The sequence below is a fragment of the Podarcis melisellensis genome, assembly GCF_964234715.1.
Source record: "Podarcis melisellensis genome assembly, chromosome: 3".
Taxonomy (NCBI): Eukaryota; Metazoa; Chordata; class Lepidosauria; order Squamata; family Lacertidae; genus Podarcis; species Podarcis melisellensis.
Genome location: NC_138530.1, coordinates 70,267,422 through 70,291,855, shown reverse-complemented (window position 1 = coordinate 70,291,855; position 24,434 = coordinate 70,267,422). Strand labels below are relative to the sequence as shown.

The window sequence follows — 24,434 nt, the reverse complement described above, 5'->3', positions numbered from 1 at the left end:
TGGTAGAGAAATTTAATAAATTATTATTACTATTGGAACAAAACAAGAAGTTATCTGCATGATATCTTCCACAGCTTTTCTACTTGTAAGCAAACGAGATTATGGGAGATATAGTCCCAGTCTGACACTATTCCAAGGGATCCCAGCACTATGTAAGACAGCATAGAAAGGTTAATGGTAGTTACTTTCAAAATTATGATAACATGGAGAATGCAGCTGCAGTATAAACAAAGTAGGTTCCAGAGATCATTTAGGGGTTATAGTGGACAGCATAGCTGGTTCTAGTTTTGAGAAGCCTCAGCAGTATCCCATCAGATGGGTAATCTGCCCACCAATTTCCTCTGTTCAGTGGCAGCAGTGTTGCCCTCTGAGGACACGGAGACATCAGTAGGTGCCCAATGGTAGACCCCTATAATGTCCAGGTATGCAGGAGGTCAGCACTGGGAGAGAGGCAATAAGTTACAGTCCTCACCCAAATTCATTAATCCCTGGCCCTCAGGCATGAAGCACCCACCACAATAACACCCAGATAGTTTTAATGTTTTAAAAGAAATAATTTTTGTGTACCTAATATTTTATTGCTCCTGACAGTTGCCAAAGAGTACTAGCTTTGAATAATTCGTTTATGAACTGAACAGTTGTGGTATAGGCAAGCTTCCCACACACTGCTTAACCATGTGGCTTCATTAGGAAATGGAAAAGAAAAGCTTATTCAGTTTTTATGACTATTCACCCTTTAGCATCTCAGCTGAGGGGGACAAGTGATCCTATTTATGTGAGCTGCAGCCATCACGTTTTTTTGTTTTGTTTTTTGTTTTTGTGAGCTGGAAGCCACAAGCCTCGTTTAATGCAGACCAATGAATATGCCAGCCACGTTCTGAAAATGCTTATCTTAAAAATATCGGGAATTGTTTGCTCTTTAAACAAATTTACTGTGTGCATTGTATGCACATTTGAAAAACACACACTCCACTATGAATGCAGGCTTTTTTTTTTCCAAGGAAAAAAAATAAGGGCGGCAATTGTTGTCTTTTGCAACAAGGATAAAATGTTTGAACATACTTTCATCAACCTCTTGATGCACTCTGCAGAAGAATACTGAGCTAAACAATGACTCAACTCTGCACTTTCCTTCTCTGTTTCTTCTGTGCACATCCAAGCCACTGCCACATTGTGCTACTTAGTCTAGTTACAATATAACCTCTTTTGCTAGCCTCCACTCATGCCAAATACCTTGAGAATGGATGTCCTAAAGCTCTCTCTCTCTGCCACTACACTCATTACCATTTTTCCAATCCTTAAAACCTTTAAGTCTCACTATCAGTTTACAAACTGAAATGAATTGACTAGTATTTACCACTCCACCTCTGATTATTCCCCCCCCTACACTAACCGTTTGTCCTTCTCCTTTTGTCCTTCTCTCAGGAGTGCATAGCTCTATGTGCCTCTAGCCCAAACCACATCTGCATTTTCAAGCAGTTAAATTGCTACTCATGAAATTCTCCCTGCTTCACCCCATCCACTATTCCTGTGGATTATCCAATATCCTGCTTTGAATATTGTTACTGCTACCCTCCCCTCTTGATAGTGGGTGGAAGGTAACACTTTCCTTGTTTGCCTATCCGGTGTACTGGTTCATACTCTCCTGCAACTTGATGCAAATAGAATCCCATCATGTCATTCTTGGTGACTGTCAAGAAAGTCTTTAACTCACATTTCTGCACTACTCCTTCCTACCCACACTTCATCTGAATATTTATTCAGTCTCTCTTCCCTTCCAGTTTCCTGTGAAGCTGACAACACCATGGAAAGCCCTGGTGAAATCGAAAGTTATCTTATCAGCTGTTGGTTTTTAAACAACAACATAAAGTTATACATGCCCTTTTGGAAAACAACGACGAAATGGACAAGGCTTTTTCCTGACCTTATTGGTTTGATCAAAGAAGAAAGAAAGGTTTGGAAGATGCTGACACAATCATAGAAAAGGAAGTAGAATTGGGTAAAGGAGCTGAACCCCTTAACAGTAACCAAAACGGCATAGTGAGGAGAGATTAAAATGCTAAAAAACACATTCCCAAGTAAGCCAAGCTCTATGGAAAATAGTTGGTGGATCACTAAAACTATTGCAGATTTTGAAAAAATCTGCTCAACAGCAACACACGTGAAAAATGCAGAATGAAATGTGATTGTAAATCTATCTTATATGGCCAGCAATCAATTTAACAGCATTATACAGTATGTACATCAATTAATGCTTCATTTTTGTCTTTCACACATGCACAACAGCAGTGGGAAAGAACCTCAAAAGCTCTTTTAAGCATGTGAAATCTGTCTTTGTCTTGTATACTCCTGTCTTAAATGCCTCTTGTCACGCTTGCATCAGCCTTATCCTCTACATCAACCAAATTAGCACATTATTCTGCCTACAGATTTCTCCTTAAAGCAAAATATACTTTTGTCAAGATTTTCCTGGACCTCACATTTTCTACACACTGCTGGGTCAGCTATATTCTACTGCATTCCTATGTAGCCTTTAACAAATCTTATCCTCTTTCCTCTATTTTCGTCTCATCTAGCTGCGTCCTTTCATTAGAAATTACATCAGTTCTGTCTACTCTGCAGCATTTATACGATGCTGGCACGAAGCAGATATGAAATAGTATTCAGGTCAGGAGATGGGTCCCAAACAAAGACATTCTTTGCCCAGTGGTGGAGATTCCTTACTGGCTAACAAGGTTGAGTATGTCCCATACAGTCTACCAGCATAGTCTGTAGTCCAAAGGCTCTTCCAGACTAGCAGGTGGTATTCAAAAACATACTTGAAATTCAGGTTGTTAAATTAAAATGGATTTGGCATGCTTGCACAACAAACAAACAAACAAACAACCAGATGTAGAGGATCAAGAGAATACCCATCAGTTTACATGGGGAGGAGGAAATCCAGTTCCTTTGTGACATTCACTATTAGGGTTCTTGTTGAAAATTTCAATATATTGATTTCCATAAATTTATTTCACCTATGCTGATATAAATCTTCACCATTTGGCAGGAAGGAAGAAAACTAACTAAATAAAATTGTAGCAACTCTAATGCAAACACAATTTTTGTCTCATACAAAGAGATGGATGCAACATGAATTCCTAGGCCGCCTTTTTGAGCAAGATCTTTCAGAAACCCTGATACCAACAATCTTACTTCTTTCCATACATTTTCCATTAGAATCATAGAATTAAATAGTCTCTTCTTCACATGCTGCTCCTACAGACACACTTACCTGGGAATCAATCCCTAGAAATAGCTCAGGCTTACTTCTAAGTACAGGATTGCATTGCAAATCCAGTGAAAATATCTCAACTATCCTACACTACACTCTTTAAATTCACTCAAACTTGACTGTCCTTTACCAATATATAACTCATTAGAATCCTCCAGTAACTACATCACAGTTTTAATTCAACAACTTGAAAAATGTTTGAAGACCACTAAGCTTAAAGCAGTTAGCTCTGCAAAGGCATTACTGTAGTATGCTTTATGCAGACCCAGGTAAGAGATCTGATTTGATTTATTCTGCATTCACATTTCTGCAACCACTTTAAAGACAGTACAGAATGAGTTTGTCATGTTGCCTTAAAGCGCATTTTAGCTGCGGTTGAAGTAGGTGGTGCTGAATATGTGACGTTCCTGCCAAAAGTACAAATTAAAGGACTAGAATAGTCAACATTTTGATTACGTTGTCCCAAGGCTATCCAGATTATGTAAAAAAAGAAAGTTTATGCAATCCCAGTATGTGACAGGATTTCTGTTCTCTGTGGTACACAAAAAAATCACAAACATGTTTCACTGCTGGAAGCTTATTTCCAATTCCAGTTTTAGACAATTAAGAGACACTAACTTGGACTGGCAATGGCTGATGACGATTTGCAGTGGATTGTTTTCAGTGGAATGAGCATGTGGATGCACATTTGGATAAGGCCCAAATGCTCACTCCAGTGAAAACAATGTAGTGCAAATAACTGAGCAGCACTCTGATCAATGATGCATATCTAATTAAACAAAGGGAAATCCATGCAAAGAAACATGTTTCCATATGTGGAATCTCTCAGATGGATTAATACAACCTAGCTAGGATAACCATTGCATTCCCTCTGCTCAACAGGGCAGCACCTAGCCAAGGTATAAGGACTGGGGTGGGTCTCCCTGAGCTTGGCTCCAAACACCCATCTCTGCAGGTAGCTATTTCTGGTCTCCATGTGCCCCATCTGGGAAGTAACAGGCTCAAGACCCTCCAAGAAACTACACCTGGCTTGTCTTCGGCTTTATGACTGAAGGCAGAAAAACCAGGTTCATCTCCTGAAGTCGCTGCAGTGGCACCGGCTCATGGTAGGGGCAGGGAGGGAGAGAAGTAGCTTGTTTTCTCTCCCTTTCACCCACTGAAGCCACCAGTCACAGAGGGCTGTGCTATGTTGGGATAATGCCTCCTTTACAGTTTAAAAGCAGAGGTGGCAAACCTCCAGTTCAGTGGCCTGATCCAGGCCGTGTGCCTGTGTGCGAGTGCAAGAGTGAGGTGTTGCCTCAAGAAGGTTGGCCAAGGCTGAAAGAGGCCATGATTTTTTCTTAAAAGGCTTGACACTCTTGGGGTTGGAAGTCTTCTGTGCAAAGAAATCAGTACTGGAAGATGTGCAGGTGCCCATGCACAATTCACAGTAGTTTCCCCTTTGCTGGCGTTTTTGTAACTTAAATGGCAGCATGTTGCCTCGTGGTTGGAAAGATTAGGAGGGGGAACTGGGATCTCAGGAATGCAAGTATCTTTTCAGCCCAAGGGCAGTGTGCATGTGCCTTCTTCTTCTGCCATTTTGGTTTGTGTCTGTTGTTGTTGTTGTTGTTTTAAACAAGTGTAGATTTTCCTGCACAACTCAGGAGCAGGAAGTCTGCCCTGGCACAGATAAATATACTCATCTTCTCTTTCTGACCCATTTTATCGCTGATCACGTTAGCACATGGGACATCCATTTGTGCCAAAAACAGAAATGAACACATGTCAACTAATCAGACTAACATTATAATTTGCAGGATTTAGCCTATGGTTCCTCTGAAAAAGAAAGAAGAGACCTGATGTTGAATATAATATCTCATATAAACTTATGCATTAACCTTCTCATACATGGGACCTATGAATTTCAAGGGTGTTCACTACTGATAATTTTATCCATAAATATGTATGGGCTTAAGTAAGCTGTTTTCTGACCTATGGAACAGTCTTTTAAAATGTGTTTTTATAAAAAGAAACGATTGTTCTTATAATTAAGTGTTCTTTGTATAACTACAACATTAATATGTACTAGGCAACTGTATTGTGAAGATTATAAGTGTGTGCTAATATGCTGCTTTGGCCTTTTGCCCACTAGTAATAATAAACTTTTGAATTAATTTTCTCCAGGGCTACAATTTTCAATCGATTTAATTGATAGCTTTACTAAAGCTTCAATGACAGATTAAAATCAGTATTACTCCCCATTTAATCAGTGGGTTTGAGATTAGGAGCAAAACTGAACAGATTCAAATGAGTAGTCAAGTTGCCAAATTATACATTTCCTTGCTCAGATACATTAATTTTGGTGGCTTGCAATCATCATCTCAAATACGGGGCAAGCATCATAGCCCTGCAATGTCTCTGGTTTGGATTAAAATCCAAGCCAGTAAAGATTTTCCACCCTGACAGATGCCAGCTGCATGAGGAAAAATGCATTTTCAGCATGGCTATAACAACATGCCATGTATCAGAGGGGTGTGGAAGGGAGGGAGAGACCTGCCAGTCCTAAGATCTGCCAAAAAAGTTAAGGTGATGAAAAGTAGCTGAAGAAGGAAACAAAACATTATCGTGCTCCCAAGGACATATTTAGGAATATCATATAATTTGATTTGATTGACAACTGGGTGAGAATAAATTGAGCAATTTTCTGAGTAGAGTAACATATCTTGGTTTTTGAACTTGATCAGGATAGTTTACCCCATCACTACAGATCAGGCTGAAAACAGCATCTTCCCTAACATCAGTTGGCTGCTTTAAAAAGTAATAGTTTTCGGGTCATAGCTGAAATTACGCAACCATCACCAAAATATTATGGGCTGGTTCACATGACAGAGTGCAGAGAGATGGCATGAATGTGTGGGCTCCCAGAATGTAGCTCACAACCTCTTTGCTCCCCCCCAGTCCTTTTTACTGTTGTACCACTTTGAACTAAGCCAAGGTTTGGCTTCGTGTGTCATCCAAACTGGGACTTGTGGTTAAGCTTTCTCCTTGCTAACTGCGATCTGTTACCTTGGCAAAGTGACTGCAAGCTTTTTGCCAGGACCCCACACATTTGTGGAGCTTTGCTAAGCCACACTTGGCTTACCATGCTGCGAGAACCAGGCCAATGTTATGTACCAAACCAAAGAATTCCAGTACATTGCCTAGTTAAGCCCCACCCCGCATAATCAATCACATGACACGGTGCACGCACACTATTTGAATGGGAATGCCCATCAACTTTGCAGGGGGCTAAGCCCCCTCAAATATTTTATTCTGGGGGCCAAAGCCCCCATGGCCCCTAGGAGTTGGCTCCTATGCCAAGAAGATATCAGTCCTATCATATTGCTGCTCCTCTACTTTTGGAACTTGGATTCTGTCTGATAGTCTTTAAGATAAGGAATTGATGAGACCGATCCGCTATGAATAAGCAAAGTTGTAGCTCCCCAAGAATGAAAACTTCTGTGGCAAAATGCAAGCTATTTATCGCTATGAAGCGGGGTTCTTGAAGTTCTCTTTCACGTGATAAAAATGTTAAATACTCATGGACATGCTTTCCTTCTTTTCACTGTATATCATATGAACCTCAATAGGTTTTTTTTTAAAAAAAATAATAATAATCCAATGATGTTTAAGTTTAGGAGCAGAAGGCAGAACAGGCATTCTGAGAACACATCTGACAATATTAAGTCAATTAATACTGATACGCCAATAAAAGATTCAGCAGAGCAAAATTCCATAGAAGACTTCCAGCAGCGTCACACACACAAAACGGCACACTTTCCCACTCAGAAAATACATTAAAGCTTTTCACCATTTTGCTCCCTTCCACACCAAAACTGACAAGTATAATATAGAAAGCACTTGAACATTGGAAAATGTGGTTGGAGAAAACAGCAAACAGATGGCTCAGCAAGATATAGGGCTGCTGGTTTTGCTCTTAATTTTATTTGTATTTTAAAAACATTTCCACCCCAATGGATTTACAATGCTGCAAGTTAAATAGATCTTTTTATTTTAAGTGCATTGAAATAGGTACACCATACATAATAATTCTTGTATAACAAAGGTCTCTTTTTATTATTTTTAAGCACTTCAAATAAGAAACCTAATGACTTAACCACATGCAAAATATATAGCATGAGATCTTACTTGTTTAATAGCACAAGACAACTATGAACCCCATGGGAAGCACCCCACATATTTTTATCTTTTTCCCTGGGAATTTTTGTTCAAACTAGTAACAAAATAACAGTGTTCCCATATCCTTTTTTATTTTTTTAAATCAGCGCAAGCCAGTGGGAACTTTGTCTTCAGTATTAACTGTTGCAGTTGGGGATCATGCAGTCCCAATGAAACAGTTGAAAAAGACTTGCCCATTTAATTAAAAAAACACACTCCTGCATGTGATATTTATTTATTTAATCTGCATTAAGGCACACACAGAAAGGGGGCAGCATTAAGGTGCTTAGCCATATCCTGATGACCCCACCCCACAATTTTACATTCTTGAATTTATGTTTGGATACCCTACATTGCATTCAGTGTAGCACTATGGCGAACATTCTGTCAGTACAAGGATTTCGCCTTGCATGATGGAACATCCTTCTCCCCACAAGTGCCCCTAAATATGCTCTTGGGGTTTCCCAGAGCAAGAGTCTGAGTGGTTTTCCCCCTTGCCCTGCTCCTTTCCGAGGGAAAACCTGTTCTTTAGTGCTAAATTGGACCAAACATCAATATGGAGAGAAAACTCACAGTGGCTACTGTGAGAGCAGGATGCTGAGCCAGATGGGCTCTTCTTATGCTCTTACCATGTATGGAGAGCAACTTGGACACTGATCTCCCCAGGTTTCTTTTATCCTCTAGGCAATAAATTCATGAGAAAGACCTCTCCTCTGTTTCCCCAACCTTTCCTCTCTGAAAGCAGGAACACTACAAATCAAGATTTCAGAATTAGTGTTCACAAGTGTCTTGACTCTGAAATGATATTCACACATATCAGTGCCGCTCAAGTTCTGAACCTGCAAAGGAACCCAATGCCCTTAACATTTATGAAACTCAAAAATCATACAGAGTTACAAATGTCAAGGCTAACAAAATACTATTTCCTGACCATACCAATAACAGAATAGAGGAGAAAAGAAGTTTTTTGGTGGCACATAATAACCTATGTAAAAGAAAAAAATTGTTAAAGAAGACGGCATGTTTCGGCACTTTCTTGCCATGTTTCTTGTTAAATCTGGGGAAGGCTATCAAGGAAGAGAAATAAAATAACCTAAAAATAAAAAATGCAAAACTTTTCAACATTCAGTGGTTGGTTAACTTGTATTCTCAGATACCCAGGTTCCCAAATACCCCAACCAGGTCCATCTGAAGAATTTCTCAGCTGGTTCTAGTAAACAACTTAGATAGTGCTTTTAAGGGGTCAAGGCCTAACAGTGTCTTTTTACAAGGTTTCACAATTTCATTGAGAACATGAAATACCTACCTGCATATTGAATGAAAGAATACAGCAGTAGCTCATCTCAGGCAGCAGCTGGGGCTCTCATGCAAACGTCGCTTTGGTGTCAAAGCCAAGTCAAGAAGTTTCTGCTGTTTTCTTTGAGGACAAGAAGATTTTGTTTTCATTCTCATATGAACCAGTTTTTAAATATATCAAAGTGTTTATATGCCATCACACAGGATGAGCTAGAAATCCATTGCTACATATTCTGCTCCATATTTAAATGTCACAGCAGCCACTGAAAAAAACAAACTCAGCAACAAATCCTCTTATTATCTGCTGTTTTTACTACTCAGCATGTGATGTTTTAAAGTATGATGGCAAAGCATGTTTCCTCCTATATTCTCTTAACCTATACAATTTATTTTGCTCACTTGACATTCATGCTCATATGTTAGTAAAAGAGATTCCACTCCAGATTTTAGCTTGCCAGTAACTTCAGCGTAGGTGAACAATGCCAGAAACTAATGAATACTCAATCTATTCACTGAATTGCAAATCAGACAAGAAACTTCTTCCTCCTCCTATGACTTCTTTCTAAAAGGTTTCTTTTTTGCATCTAGGTCTCTTTCCTTATAAGCAGAACCCTTGGAATTCACAACCAAAATACCAAGCCTTTTGTAAACATCTTAACGTTGACTTGCTTTAATTTTTAATATTGTGAAGAGATCACAGCAGCTTGCAAAACTAGGAATCAGATGACACTCTTGAGATTGGCAAGTCTTTTTCTCTGGCGCCACAGGATGCCAGCCAATTATACATATATATAAATCATTACATTTTCACACCCAAAAATGGGCATGTAGTCATAAAATGAATTGTATTACAATGAATTAGACCCAAAAAGACTTTGAGAAATCACTGGAAGCAAGTATGTTACAAGAACATTTTAAATGTTCTTATGTAGCAGCTACATAAATGGCACATCTAAAGGCAAGATGAGACAATATTTGCAGAATTTGCAATATTTGGCAAAATCACTGGGGCCAAGAGTGCAGCTGTCTAGCTTAATTAAGTTTCTACTTGCTGCAAGGATTTAGGTCAAACCCTTAAAGTTACTCATGGGATTTTACAATCTGACACTTTCTTAAGGTCTGCAATGCAGACAGTAGTGTGTAACATGCAAATGAACAGGAGATCAGAGGAATCCAAGATACATAACATCAAGATCCTTCAGGGTCACTAGTTTAAAATTATACAGGTCACAACAGTGACATGTACAAGTTGCTGCCATATGTTGGCTCCATGGTCTCTCCTATGGGAAGCAACTATAGGAATTTCAAAACAGTTTCTATTTTGGCTGCTGTCCATAGAACAACTCCATATAATTTGCATCCTCAATAATATTAGTTGAGGCCCAGCACAGAGTGGACACAGTGACACAGCTGGATTTATAGGTTCAACAGCAGTGTGAATAAACAAAACTCTGAAATGTTTTTTTTTAATGCAATTAGGAATGAAAAACTTTTTTAAAATGTATGTTCACTAATTTGTAACAGCCACATGGCTAACATGCAGACATGCAAGAGCTTTTAATAACTGAGACTTTGTTAGTAGTATTTATTCACTGCTGTTCTCAAACAGTAAGTCGAATCTTAATCTCATTAAAATCTGTCAAGAAACATATAAGAAACAGATTTTACTTTTCTGCACACAAATACACACGCTGCCCCAGCCATATATAGACAACTAGTGAGGAGTGCTTGGTGATGCCTGGGAATTTTTACAAAGCAATAAATATTGTGATTTTTAAATGGATAGTGTAATTTGTGAATTTGGATACATCATACCAAAAATCAGGTAAAGTTATGTTTTGGTCCACTATCTTGATTCAAAATGGTGACCAGCATCCAAATGTCTGCAAAGACTGCCACCCTCATCTCAGGAACCCTCAAGCCAAGTTCAGTGAAGAGGCAGCTAAACCTATGCCAAAAATGGATGAAGTCACACGAGACTGGTACTTTGGTCTGCCATCTTGATTTAAAATGGCACCTGGCATCCAAATAGTGACAAAGTCCGTTGCCCCACCTCAGGAACCATCATGCCAAGTTTGGTGATTTATATCTTGAGATGTGGCTGAACCCATAGAGAACAAACATACAAACAACCTTCCAAAATACAGTACTGTATATAATAGATAAAAATAGTGAAGATTCCTCCTACCCTTCTCCAGTATACAACAAAGGAGATGAAGGAAAGCACCAGGCAAAACAGGAGGAGAGAAGCTCTAAAACCTAGATGATCCAGAACTACAAGTTCTGGGGGTTACAAGTTCCTTACCTCTAAACTAAAATCTACTGACTTATCATTCATTCAGACCAATATGTTTTGATTTATAATCTTCATCTGTCACTGTAAAAAAGGTAACCCTCTTTATCTTCCGCCTCTGCTTATAATTGCAACTATCAAAATGCAGTGAGCTGTATAGATAAAATTTAGTGCACCTTAGGGGCTATCACTTCACTATACAGCAAAACAGTTCCATTCATTTCCACCCCAGAGTCCTCTTTTCATTTAATAAACCCCTCATCTCCAAATTGAAAGCTATTATTTAAACAAAAATATTTTACTTCTTTGTTTGCAAGTATTTTTTAAAGAACAATAGCTGTGAACCTGAGATGTAGCCTCACATGGGCAAGTGAGACTCCTCCATTGAAAGCAAAAGCAAGGGAGAATGTCTGATCATAATCTGTAAAAAATATATACAGTGGTACCTCGGGTTAAGTACTTAATTCGTTCCGGAGGTCTGTTCTTAACCTGAAACTGTTCTTAACCTGAAGCATCACTTTAGCTAATGGGGCCTCCTGCTGCTGCCGCCGCACAATTTCTGTTCTCATCCTGAAGCAAAGTTCTTAACCCGAGGTAATATTTCTGGGTTAACGGAGTCGGTAACCTGAAGCGTATGTAACCTGAAGCATATATAACCCGAGGTACCACTGTACTCAGGTACTAAATTCAGAGTAGGGTACATAGAATAGGAGAATATATGTTAATGATCAACACTTTTGGTGGATTGCAGTATAGTAAACAAAATGTTCAGTAATATTGTTGCCATCTTCTGGATTTGTTTTTTTTTTTAATGGTCCAGTGTACAAAGTGATTCTCAGCACATATAACAAGCGTTTGCCTTCTGAAAATACACATTTGTAAAACAGCAGGCTGTTTATACTAGAAACAAGGTTACATTTAACTTTAGATGAGCATTAGAAAAGCAGAACCTTATCTAGTCCAGCATTCTGCTTCCCACTGTGGCCAACCAGATTCCTCTGGGAAGCACACAAGCAGGACATCAAGGCAATAGTCCTCTCCTGTTCTTGTTCTGCAGCACAAGAGGCTTCCTGCTGTTGATCCTGTGGAATGCATTTAGCCACCATGACTAGTAGCCATTGATAGCTATTTCCTCTATTAATTTGTCTAATGCCCATTTAAAGCCACCTAAAATGTCAGCCATTTCCACATCTTATGAGAGCAAATCCCATAGTTTAATTTTGTGATGCTGCCTTGGAAACTTCAGCTGGTGCAGAATGTAATGACTAGATGACAGAAACAGCCACCAGAAACAGCTCTACTGACTTATTTGTTTGCAGCCATAATTCTGGGCATCATGAGTTTCAAAAGCCTTAACAACCATATACGGAATGGAACCCAGATACTTGCATGAACACCACAAGAAATGAAACGTAAGACCATAAGAAGAAGAACCCTACTGGATTAGAACACATGTCCATCTAATCTCACAATGGCCAATTAGATGCCTATATGAAGCCCACAAACTAGACCTGAGTGCTACAGCACTCTCCCCACTCATGTTCCTCAGCAACCGATATTCAGAAACATATTTCTTCTGCCATTGGAGGTAGTACATAATCACTAAATATGATAGTCATTGACAGCTTTATCCCTCCCTGACCCAATAAATTAACAGAACCCCCCTTTAAAGCTATTGAGTTGATAGCCATTGCTACATGTTGTGGGACCAAATTGTACCATTTAACTATGTGCTCTGTGTTTTGCTGTCATAAGAGACCCTTCTTTGTTTTTCCTTACATTCAGAAATGAGGCAGGTGGTGATGGCCCCCTTATGAATACCCCAGAGACTCACATGCCACCTTTACTCCCAAGTTTCAGACAGCAGGTCAAGTTATTTTATTCACCAGGCATTTTAACTGGCTTTATGGACAGAACCCAAAAGTTTGTATATGAATTGATTTTATTTCCTGATTTTAAACTTCTGGGGCTTTTTTTTAAATTTGCTGATTTTCTTGTTTTTAGTTATTTGCTGGAGGTGTTTTTGTTTTTGTTTTTTCAAACCCTTCGACCTTTACCTGTTTTGGAATTGGTTTACAGATTGAAAAGAACATAAAAATATCTTAAATAAATGAATAAGTACAGTTACCTCTGCAAAATTAAGGCTAGAGGGAAAATACATAAGCTCAATTTGCAACAGCAGAAGCATTACTATCAAATCCTCTGAAGCCACAACTAAACATATTTCATGTGTAGAAGATATACAAGCTCACGAAGAAATGAGTGATTGTATATATTTGGGGTGTAAGATGGACTAAATGCCTCAAGGCAAAGTTAAGATTTCCCCTGAAAGTAGTGTTTTGTGTTGCTTGTTCTGAAGGGTATGTGTGTGAAATCATCTATCAGAATAATGGCTGCTAAACAGAACAATGGTTTCCATCTTGAAGCCATATTAATAGACTGTAGGCTCTCTCTAAAGTAATTACCTGGACACAAAAAGGAAAGGGGGAAAATCATTTGGGGGAAGAGATGAAAGTGCTTGCTGGGAAGAGTGAAAAGGTATCAGGTGTCCCTTGGTTTGCTTCTGGCACCCTTCATTGCCCAGAATATTGGCAAGGAAATTGCTATTAAGTCACCCTGAGCTGAAAGGACAAAGTGGTATTGGTAGTGCTTCCAAGCATTTTAGAACAGTTAACCTAGAAAAAGACAACACATTCCAGTAACGGTTCACAAAACATAAAAGAAATCCTTTGAGCCTGACATTTACCAGAATTCTGAAGCCCATTCCATCCATTTCTTACAAACTAACCACCCACTCATGGGTTCATAATGATTACCACAGAATCACAGAGCTGGAAGAGACTAGAGTCTCCCATGTCCAGGTTTAGGCACCTACCTATTGATTAACTTTCAGAATTCAAACCACTGGATACTAAAACCAGAGAGAAAACGTGAGAGGACATTTTTTAAGATAAATTAATGAACACGAATAAATCCCATTCACTATAAACTACAAGCTTTACTGTGTACAATTTCACATTATCCAGTACACCATATCTGTGATCCATTGAAGCACATGAACAAAGTATTTCCATGCATGATGGGTAGTTGTCATCAAGCAACTCTTCTCGCAATGGTGTCTCATGCCTCATGGAGTGCTTTATATCCCAGCCCACAAGAAGGAAAATTCTAGATGTTCCAGAAAGAAAATAGGTAATTTTTATTTTATTTTTTTGCTCAGTCCTTGAGGCATGTTGCCCCATCAGCCTTCACTGCCCTCATTTCCTTTCTCTGAACTCTAGATTATTTGTTCAGGAAGTGACTACAAGAAAAAAGCTGAAGACTGGAGAAATGTGCTGCATCTTAGGTTCAGGAGCAAAGTTGAAGTCACTAAAGTTCTAGGAAAGGCTCTGCAATCTGCTGGTATCCTGTAGCATCTCTGAAATAAGATGCCAGCTGAAGCCAATTTCTCACTTTACATTTTATAAATGTATATGTTTCTCAAGTACAAAATGCATAAACTTCCTATTAGTTGGGAACAGCTCATACACACTAAAATTGCCACTTTTTCCAATGAACTATATCTAAAAGTGGCTCAATTCTTTCTTGATGCTGTCTGTACATATTTAATGAGCAAAAGCGGGAATTTAACACACACATGCATCATTCTCAACTAAATCAACAAGATGCCTGTTTATTAAACCAAGGATTCCATACCCGGGTAGGAAACGTAAGCGAGAAGTAGTCTTGAATCTGAGTGAAATTGTCAGGCCTAAACAAGGCAATTGTAGAGTGTAATCATATGCACTTGTACTCAGAAGAAAGCTGTATTTGTCCCATAAAACGTGCTCCCAGATAAGTGTGCACAGGATTGCAGCCTAAGTCTGCAACTCTGATCATCAGCAGTTTTTTTTAAAGTGTAAGGCAGGAAAGTTTATTTAGCTTTCCAATTTCAGATGCCAGCTAAAGACAAAAACAACCAAAAACCCTCCTCTAAACCTAAAGGATGAAATTCTCTGCATTTTCTGAAAACACAACCACAAACTTCTTTTCCTGTGGTCATGCCTGGCTTTCCTCTTATTTTCCCTGTGTCTCTTAACTGGAGTTTGTAGCCTGGTCTATAAGAATGCAAGTCCTTTCCACTGAGCAAGAACTTCCAAAATGTAATACGTGTGCAAGCCCTAAAAGAAGAACAGCTGACTCCTGAGATGCATTCATTAAACACAGAGGCTCCATAGTAATGCTAGTGTTCCATTCTCTCTTTGCACACCACACCACTATGAAGGGATTTAGAAAAAAATACTTAAACTACTCTAACGGGGTGGGGAATCAAGAGTTTCAGCTGCTCAGTCACAGACAGACTATCATATATGATGCAAATATTTTGCTTTATGTGGAATGAAACAGAATTTCCAAAGAGCAAATGCTCATGTTGTAATACAGCATCATTCTGCATTGCTGACATGTGAAGTCACCAAGTCATGTCACCGTATAGGAAAAATCTGATTACAAGCAGGCATGCTGAGTATGCTTAATGCTATTCTTTCTCTGGGATTCAATACATTTTACGTGTTTTTAAAAAACAGAATGTCTACACTAAAAAGGTGACCTCCAAGTAGCAGTGCTGAAAACACCTTGTCATATATTAGAGCAGCATTGACCAACTTGATGCCCTCCAGATGTTTTGGACTACAACTCCCATTAGACAACTAGCTATGCTGGCTGGGGCTGCTGGGACTACTTACTAGTTCAAAATATTTAGAAGGTACTAGAGTGTGGAAGTCTGCATTAAGAGAGCTGCTGCCAGTCAGAGTGGACAATATTGAGTTGGCTGGACAAACTATTTCAGCAGAAGGGTTCAGTTTCACTGATAAAGAGGCAAACACAAATTGCACCCTAAGCACATAGATGCACACAATTTGAATTCCTATCAAATTGAAAGTTAATAATGCTGGAGCAGTTCTTCCCAAATCATGAAATAATGCATGGATTTTTCAAATGTGAGTTTCACTGCAACATTCATCAGCATTCAGTTATCTGCATGGGTATATATATAATGGGTATATATGCTTTCGTAGATTTTCACGGGTACAGGAATGCAGGTTTTGGTGTCCTCGGGTGTCTTCCCGTGTAAAAGTTGGGGTGTCTAGGCGACGTTTCGACGAGGTCTCACTCGTCATCTTCAGGCTGGTGCTATGGGTATATATATATATATATATATATATATATATATATATATATATCTGCACAGAGAGAGAATTATGCCTTATTAATTTTGCTTGCATTAATTTTAGCTCTTTTTTCTTGTTGTGCTTGCCCTACCAGCAGAACTACTAAAATATAGCTATACAACAATATTTTAAAGGGAGATTTAACAGTCTCTCAGCATCTAATAATAATAATAATAATAATAATAATAATAATAATAATAATAATAATAATAATATTTATACCCCATCCATCTGGCTGGGTTTCCCCAGCCACTCTGGGTGGATCCCAACAGAATATTACAAACGCGATAAAACATCAAATATTAAAAATGTCCCTAAACAGGGAAGCAAACCTTACTACTTTAGTCTGAAAAAGACAAACAGTGCAAATTAAGGCTACAAAACTTTGTTGAACATCTGTCACTGAGACTTCCTACAGGTTCCTAGATTGCAAAAATATGAAGCGATCTGTACCCCATACTCATCAACTGAGGCCCTTCTTCATGTGCCCCCTTCATGAGAGGTCTAAGGGTGGCAGCATGAGAACAAGTATTTTCTGTGGTAGCTCCCTGTTTGTGGAATGCTCTCCCCAAACAATGATGATGCCATCATTGTGTATATTTACGCGCCATGCATTTTTTCCCCTTTATAACTGGGCCTCTGTCCTTTAACTATCTGTGGCCTTATGGAAGTGGGCAGGATATTTTTAATGTATATCTTTTTCCTCTTGGTTTTAATTTATCTTGGGGAGGGGGGTCTCTGTCTATTTGTTTGGTTGTAAGTTGCTTTGGGCTGGCCTGGAAAAACAAAGTGACTGTATAAATAAACAAATACCAGAATGTATAAATAAAATGCATAAATAAAATGCATAATAAATTGTGGGTAAATAGGATCCCCAAAACCTGCAGTTTTAGTCTAACTGCAATGACTAAAAAATACTGTAATGTGAATCATACTTCTGCAGAGGCTAGACAGTTTTAACTTGTCCAATCACATTTTTATTAGACCATAAATTTACTGCAAATCATATCATGCCTAATGAAGCCCATAGGGCTGTTGGCCTCAATGGTATCTTCACATACTGCTCCATATATATATATATATATATATATATATATATATATGGATAACATTACTCAGGCTCCTCAAGCAGGATAACTGTTGCGTATTAACACATTCCACAACTGCAAATTCACTGTTTTATACATAGGAAGCATCTGTTTTAGAAGTGATCTTCTTTGTTGGAAAACTCCACAAGCAAAAATTGTCACATGCTATGCCTTGCATTTGCACCCTCTGAAAAAAAATCACCAGATAATCCCTACTTCAAAAGCCCACTGTTTGTCCATCTGACAACTGCTTCCAAAGAATGCAAACATGCCATCTCTATCAAGTGGTAACAAAGATTACTACAAGTGTTATGAGTTGTGTGCCCAGTACTGAAGGTAAGAAATAAATATTTTACTGCAGATGGGTAGCAGAAAATTGTTACCACTTAGGTTTTTTCTAATGCCAATGTGAGCTCAAACATTAATAGGACATCTGAATGTTCTAACATGTATATTGCTTGATGAAGTATATATGCTTCACAGAGGCAAAAATGGAATTTGCTCAGTAAAGCAACAATTATCCACTATAGGCCATGTCGCTTATGGGAAAAGGATGCTCATTATTATAACGACACAGTTCCAGGCGTAGTTAATGCCTGTTTTCAGCAGCTCAACTCTTTCCAAAAGCATACATATGAACTACAGTCAAGAACATTTATTCTGACATGATTAAAAACTCAAATCCTATGTCCCGCTGTGCAAAGACAACAAAGCACAGAATTGTGTTCAGGGTTTTCAGACCCGTAACAGTAGATTGCTATGCTGGAAGTCTGCCGTTCCTATTATTATTATTCAATGTATTTTTATACCACCCTTACTCCCATAGGAGTTCAGGGCGGTTTGCAACATAATAAAATATAACCAACACAAAGCAATAATTAAAACATCTAAAACTGCGTAGCTAAAATCAAAGACACAGTGCAGCAAACATCAATAGTAAAACTGTTGGGGAGGAATTTAATGTACTGCTAAGCAGGCCACTCCACCAGTGCAAGTATTTCTGCTTCCCTGATGGAACATTCTACTTTCTCCCCTGACCTCAGTGTTGTTCTAGGGGTCTCTCAATTCCCTTCACAGCGAACTTGGGGTGGCAAGAGAGGCACCTGGAAGGAGGAGCAGGGGAAGTCCTGTTGCACTAATGGAAGTCCTTGTGTGGGCTTCTGCTGGCATGACTATTTAGTTGAATTTGTCCCATGGACTCCATAACACATTTATGTGCTCCAAGCCCAGGCAAACAAATGCACGATCAGACCTAAAGCTTGTCAACATAGGAGACAGACCCACTTTTTCAAGAAGAGAACTCCACACTACCACTGAGAAGACTCATTTTCATGTTACAACACCACAACCCACATTCATTGGCTGGACCATGAGCTGTGCTTCCCCCATTGATCTCAAAGCATGAGCTGGTAGGCATTAGAAGAAGCACTCCTTTAAGTGCTCAGGCCCCAAGCCATTCATGTATCAGTGCTAGCACATTGAAATACACCTGGTAGCTCACAGACACAGAGTGCAATTCTATAAGGATTAGTGACATCTGAACCCATCCTGCTACTTGACTAAACTCTACAATTCTATGATTCTACAATTCTAAACTCTGTGATTCTATGATTCTATACCTGCTGCAGCTACAGGACTGTCTTCAAGGATACCGCCACATAAGGTCACAAGGTCAAACTGTGAGGTTAATACTGCTGAAGCTGGGCTATCCTAGTCCTGGAATGGCCATAACTAGTGAACCAGTCATAGTTGGATATCACTCAGGCTTCTAGCAACAGCTTGGAATAAATGAGTACCCACAAACTATGTACCTGTTTTTTTCAGGAGAAGTACAACCCACTCCAAAACAGGCAATTCCTCCAATTCTTGGACCCAAGAAACACCTGTCTGTAGCTCCTCCATCTTGTCAGGATTCATTCTCAGTTTACTGGCACTCATTCAGGCCATCACTGCTTCCAGACATTGGTCCACCTCTCCTAATTCATTTGTAATGTAGTGTCATCAGTAAATCAGTGAGACCATGCTCCAGATTCCCAAATGAACCTCCTAGGAATTTCAATAGTATGGAGGACAAGTAAGTTCCTTGTGTCATGGGGCTGAGCGGAAGCTCCTCAATGCTACTCTCTGGTAATGACCCCACAGGCAGAAGCAGAATCATTGTAACTGAGTCCCAACCTGCACAACTGCTCAAGGATATCATGGTCAGTGATACCAAACACTGTTTGTCCCCTGAAAAAGAATCAAGATGACCAAAGCTGTTTCAATGATGAATACAAACTGAAATGGGCCTACACATTATCCATGCATGTCTGCAGCAGGCTAGCCACCACTCTCTCAATCCCCCTGCCCAGGAAAGAAATATTTGCAACTGAATGGTAGTTATCTAATACTTGGGATCCAGGAGCAACCTCTTCAGGAGGGACCACACAACAGTCCCTTTCAAGGCAGCAGGCATGTACCTTCCCACAATGAGGCATTAACCACTCTCTGGATCCAGCCAGTCAATCCCTCACTGTTAGATCTTAAAAGTCATGATGGCCTACCCCTGCAACACCCAGTCCACATTGTCAGGATACAACAACTGAAAGTGATCCCAATAACTTTTACCAGATAGTATAGGACCTGCATGAACTGTGCTGTCAAGTTCAGAGTGGATACGAGCTCAAAACGATCGCAATAATTAGCACTGCTATTCTAGAAAACGAAAGTATTGCATGGCACAACAGCAATGCTAAGGCAAATTTTTGGTATGTGTTTTTCAGATATGAGCGTTACGGTATATGCAGCTCCTTGCAACCTTTATGAAGTAGCACCAACATGAGCACCACCACCTTGCAAGTGCCAGGCATTTCTCTGAAATAGCAAGGTCAGCAGAGACATACAGCTCTCTGCCCCAATTGTCTCACATAAAACACTGTGGCACTGTTGCAAAGGCAGATAATGCTAGCATTTCCTCTGGCATGGTACTGAAAAGTCTGAAGATAGTATATTTGACAAAGTGCCTGGAACAGCTACAATATTCTGTTCTTTCCTTCTTGCTTCTTGAACATGAAGCCTGAGAAACATCCTATACAGTATGTACAACCATAAATACTGCATCCCACATTTTAAACGTGATGTAATTCAAATAAAGTTACCATTTCACTTGCTCTGTGCCCCTAAAGCTTGTAAATTATTAAATTATATTTTACAACCTCAAATTTTAGAACCAAGAGTTTATTATACCAATTTAATTATAAAAAGAATAAGCACAATTCATTCAAGATAGGTATTCTGAAGCCCATTACATGAGATGTTTGCAGATCCAAACATCTAAAATGGGCAGGGTGTTGCTGCCATCATGTCTAATTTGGATCTTACTGTCTTTGATTTCACTGTAAGAAAGCACAGACATAATTTAAGAATCAACACGTGCTTCACTTTGCTCCCTACAATCAGTGGTTATTTTAGAGCACTCAATTTACATTTTATCCAAGAACTGTAAATTATAATAAAATGGTGGGCATCTGAATAACTATTCTCCTTTTTCTGTCACTGAAAGATGAACTAAATTAACTGCAAAAACAGGACCCTTCAAATTTACTTTTCAGACTAAACCACAACAAATTGTATCGTCTGCAAACATAACCAAAAGTGCTTAACAATTGTTTAAATGCTGACAGAGTTCTCATGAGAAGAGTTTGTTTAAAAGAACTACAAATTGTTACACATTTTTTCAGGTAATACAAAGAAGAATGTGGGGCTGAGGACACATGTGAGCAGGTAAGTATCCTGGAAGAATTTTCAATTTCTATGCATGCCTTTCTAACACACCCTGTCCCCACTTCTGAGCATAAGAAATGAATGTACCACGGTAATGGAGCAGGGGTCGGGGGGGGGGGAGAGAAAGCATTTTACAAACACTATGTATTTTAGGCTACAATCCCATACATGGTTACCTGGGAGTAAGTCCCATTGATATTGATGTGACTTACCAGACATGCACAGAATTGTAACCCTGATGTTCTACTAATTTCCCTTCATTCACCATCTTTCCTGATGGAAGCAGCAAAGATCACTCTATGTTTTTTTAATATTTCACAGGTTAAAAAAGAGGGGGAGAGAGAGAGCTGGCTTTAACATATAAATTGTGATTCTGCAGGCACAGCAAAATGCTGGCAATCCATGTGTGGTGTTAGGAATCCTTCACTAGACTAAATGTGCCTGGAAAGATACTGAGAACAGCTCAGTGGTATCTTCTGGAGAAAGAGAAAGAAGAAGCCCCAGGGAATAAGCAAATAATAACAACAACAACAACCAAAGGAAGAAGGGAGGGGAAAAGAGGGTCTCTTTCAAACCTCACTACGCTTGAGCATTGTGTGAATCTCTTTTCTTCGCTGAAAGCCTTCTTTGTCACACACACACACACACACACACACTTCAAGATCTATTTGCAAGCGGGGGAGGAGTCACTTTATTTATTATTTTCCCCACTCCCCCTTTTTGCAGTTAAGTTGCAGCACATAAAGCCTTGGGATGAATCTCGGCTGTTTCCCCCCCTCCCCTCTCTAAACTAGTAAAATTATCAGTCTGTGTGAGTTCAGAAGGTGGGGATCTGGACAAATTTCAGCATTTTTGCCAAGAAGGAAGGGGGAAGCAGCTTGTGCATGTGGAAAACTCTACTGTACTGTATAGGACAACTACCAATTATTAAAGGATTACATCATTGTAGTTATTGTCACCCTCTCCCTCATTCAACGTGCCACAAAACATTATCTAATTGATCCTCTTGCAATCACAATGCATCCCCATCAGGGGTTGACAAATGTCCCTTATACTGAAGCGGAATCCCCTTCTTTTTAAAAAGAAGGTTTTTGTATTCCACAACATCTTAGCACGTAGAACCTAGCAGGCAGCAGTCCTCATTTGAGAAAGCCCAAGCTCTACTCTGTAGATCAGAGGCATCATCTCCAAAGTGCCCCTGTTTTGAAAATCCTGTCATATGGCCACGCCAGTCACCAACCCCGTCAGCAGCAGGGTCACAAGAAGGGCCAATCCTACAGAGCAGACAGCAGCTCACATAAATCTCTGCTTTTGATAGCTATGAAGCATTTCTGCAAAGGCGTGGGACAGGCAGCCACACACGCACACACACACAACATCCTATAAATCTCAAATGAAAAACTTCTTAACTGCAGACTGTTCCTCCCAGAGGCCAGCACAAGGCACCCTTATCCAACAGAGCTGGACACAAATGGCATATGGAAATAGCTATGCTTTAGAAATTACATTACAGTATTCTGGCTCCCCATCCACACCTCTCTGCCATGTTCGACGATGCCGTTATTGCACGGTGAATGAAAGCGTTCTGTTCTGCTTTCCAAATCTTCTTTAGGCCCAGCCACCACCACGCCTCTCGGAATTATAAACGGACCCATGCCTCTGGTCCCATCATCACTCCCTTTCTAGGTCCCATCCCCTTTGGTCTGGCGTTCACACACACGGCTCTAGAGATGGGAGCTCCGCGCGAGAAACGACATGCAGCAAGACAATTGCTCCCAGAGCCACTTCAGGAGAAGAGCGCGCGCGCGCACACATACAGACACACGCCAGCACAAAGCGGGGAACCCAGCCCGGTGGTACAAAAGCCGGCGCATGCCTCGTTGCCCTCCCTCCCTCCCTTCTATAAGGCAGGGGCTGCGGGAAGTCCGGGCGGCGCGTTCTCGTGCTTACCTGAAGCGCAGCCGGACTTGGGTCTGCAGCGCCGCCTTCACCCCAACGCCCCCTCCCCCTCGCGCTCTCTGCAGGGTCCGGAGGCCGGCGGCGGCGGCGGCAGGCGTCCCCTTTCCAGAGAAAAAAAAGCTCCGGGCGATATCAGTCGCTCGCTCCCCCTTGCTATTCTTAACGGGAGGAGGGTGTGGGGTGGGGTGGACGTCCCTGCCTCCGCGGCCGGGGGGCGCCAAATGGCCGAGGGGAGGGCGGCAGCTTTGTCTGGCGCGCGGGCTGCTTGTCCTGAGGAAGATGGGCTCGCGCTGCGCGGCTCCGTTGCCTCCTCTCTCTCTCTCTCTCTTTTTGTGCCCAAGACTCAAGCCAAAGCCGCTTCAGTCTGTCTCCTCCCCTCCTCCTCCCACCACCGCCACCCAGGCTCCTGACAGATGGCGCAACCGCAGCATCGCTGCTTTGGCGCTCCTCCTGGCCAGCTCGCGCGGATGGAGCCTGGGCTCCTCCACTGCCTTGCCTTGCCGTCCCTCGCCTCCTCACCCCTGCGTCAGTTCACTAAGCGGGGAGAGGATGGGGAGGACGCACGCGCGGAGGAGGAGGGAAGACTGGCATCCCTAGCCGGCCTATGGCGAAGCGCTTTGGGGGTGGGTTAGGCGGGGAGAGGGGACTCCAGTTCTTATTGGCACGCGCGCCACTCGGGAAGGCGGGCGCAGTGGGATTCGCTTCTGCACATCCCATCTCGGGTTGCTCTGTGGGATGGATGGGGTGGGTGCGCCCAGCTGACAGAGCGCTTTGTTGGGGAAGGGTGCTTCCAGCCGCCCAATGAAACGGAAAGGAAACTGGAACAGAGGGAGAGATTCTTCCTTTTTTTTTTAAATGCCTGGGCTTTGCATTGCAAGGATGTGAGAGTGAGTGAGTCAGAGAGTTGGAAAAACCAGCGTGTCATCTCATCCGCCCGCAGTGACCATCCGCGCCAGCATCCCTGTATGAATCAATCCAAGGAAACGTGAAGAGGGATCTGGTGGTGCTAGTTTGATCAGAATGACTTGATGCTTTTCACAGTTTGCCAAGCCATAGAAATGTAGGTGTTTTCTACTGACCTAGTGGGCAGGTTTGGTAGGTTAAGTTTGGGCTGGGCCAAATGCTAGAAAGAGGCTCAAAGTTTCCATTTGGGGCCACCAAAATCTGGTGCTGCCTGTGCTACACCCCTGTTGGTTCCTTTTCAGCCACTGAATGAATGCATAAATTTACACTGTAGATCTCCAGTGCTCTTAACTCCAAAAGAGAGCTTGACCATGCCAAAGTTTCCTTGACCTTCCCACCTATTAGGGAGGGAGGAACACTAGCATTTAGCACCTCACCTCTTGAATGGAAGG

The 24,434-nt window shown here is 40.8% G+C and overlaps 1 protein-coding gene across 8 annotated transcripts in view; it reads right to left on the bottom strand.

Annotated features, from left to right (window-relative positions):
• FYN (FYN proto-oncogene, Src family tyrosine kinase) overlaps window positions 1–23,617 on the bottom strand; it is a 106,078-nt gene extending 82,461 nt beyond the window's left edge. For 5 of the 8 annotated variants that reach the window (XM_081905726.1, XM_081905723.1, XM_081905724.1 and 2 more), the window contains exon 1: window positions 23,071–23,616. The gene's annotated coding sequence lies outside the window, so the exon portion shown is untranslated. Of the gene's footprint in view, window positions 1–8,777; window positions 8,889–23,070 lie in introns of all 8 variants that reach the window. The other 3 variants (XM_081905729.1, XM_081905728.1, XM_081905733.1) reach the window with 2 other exon arrangements.
• Window positions 23,618–24,434: the final 817 nt, after the last annotated feature.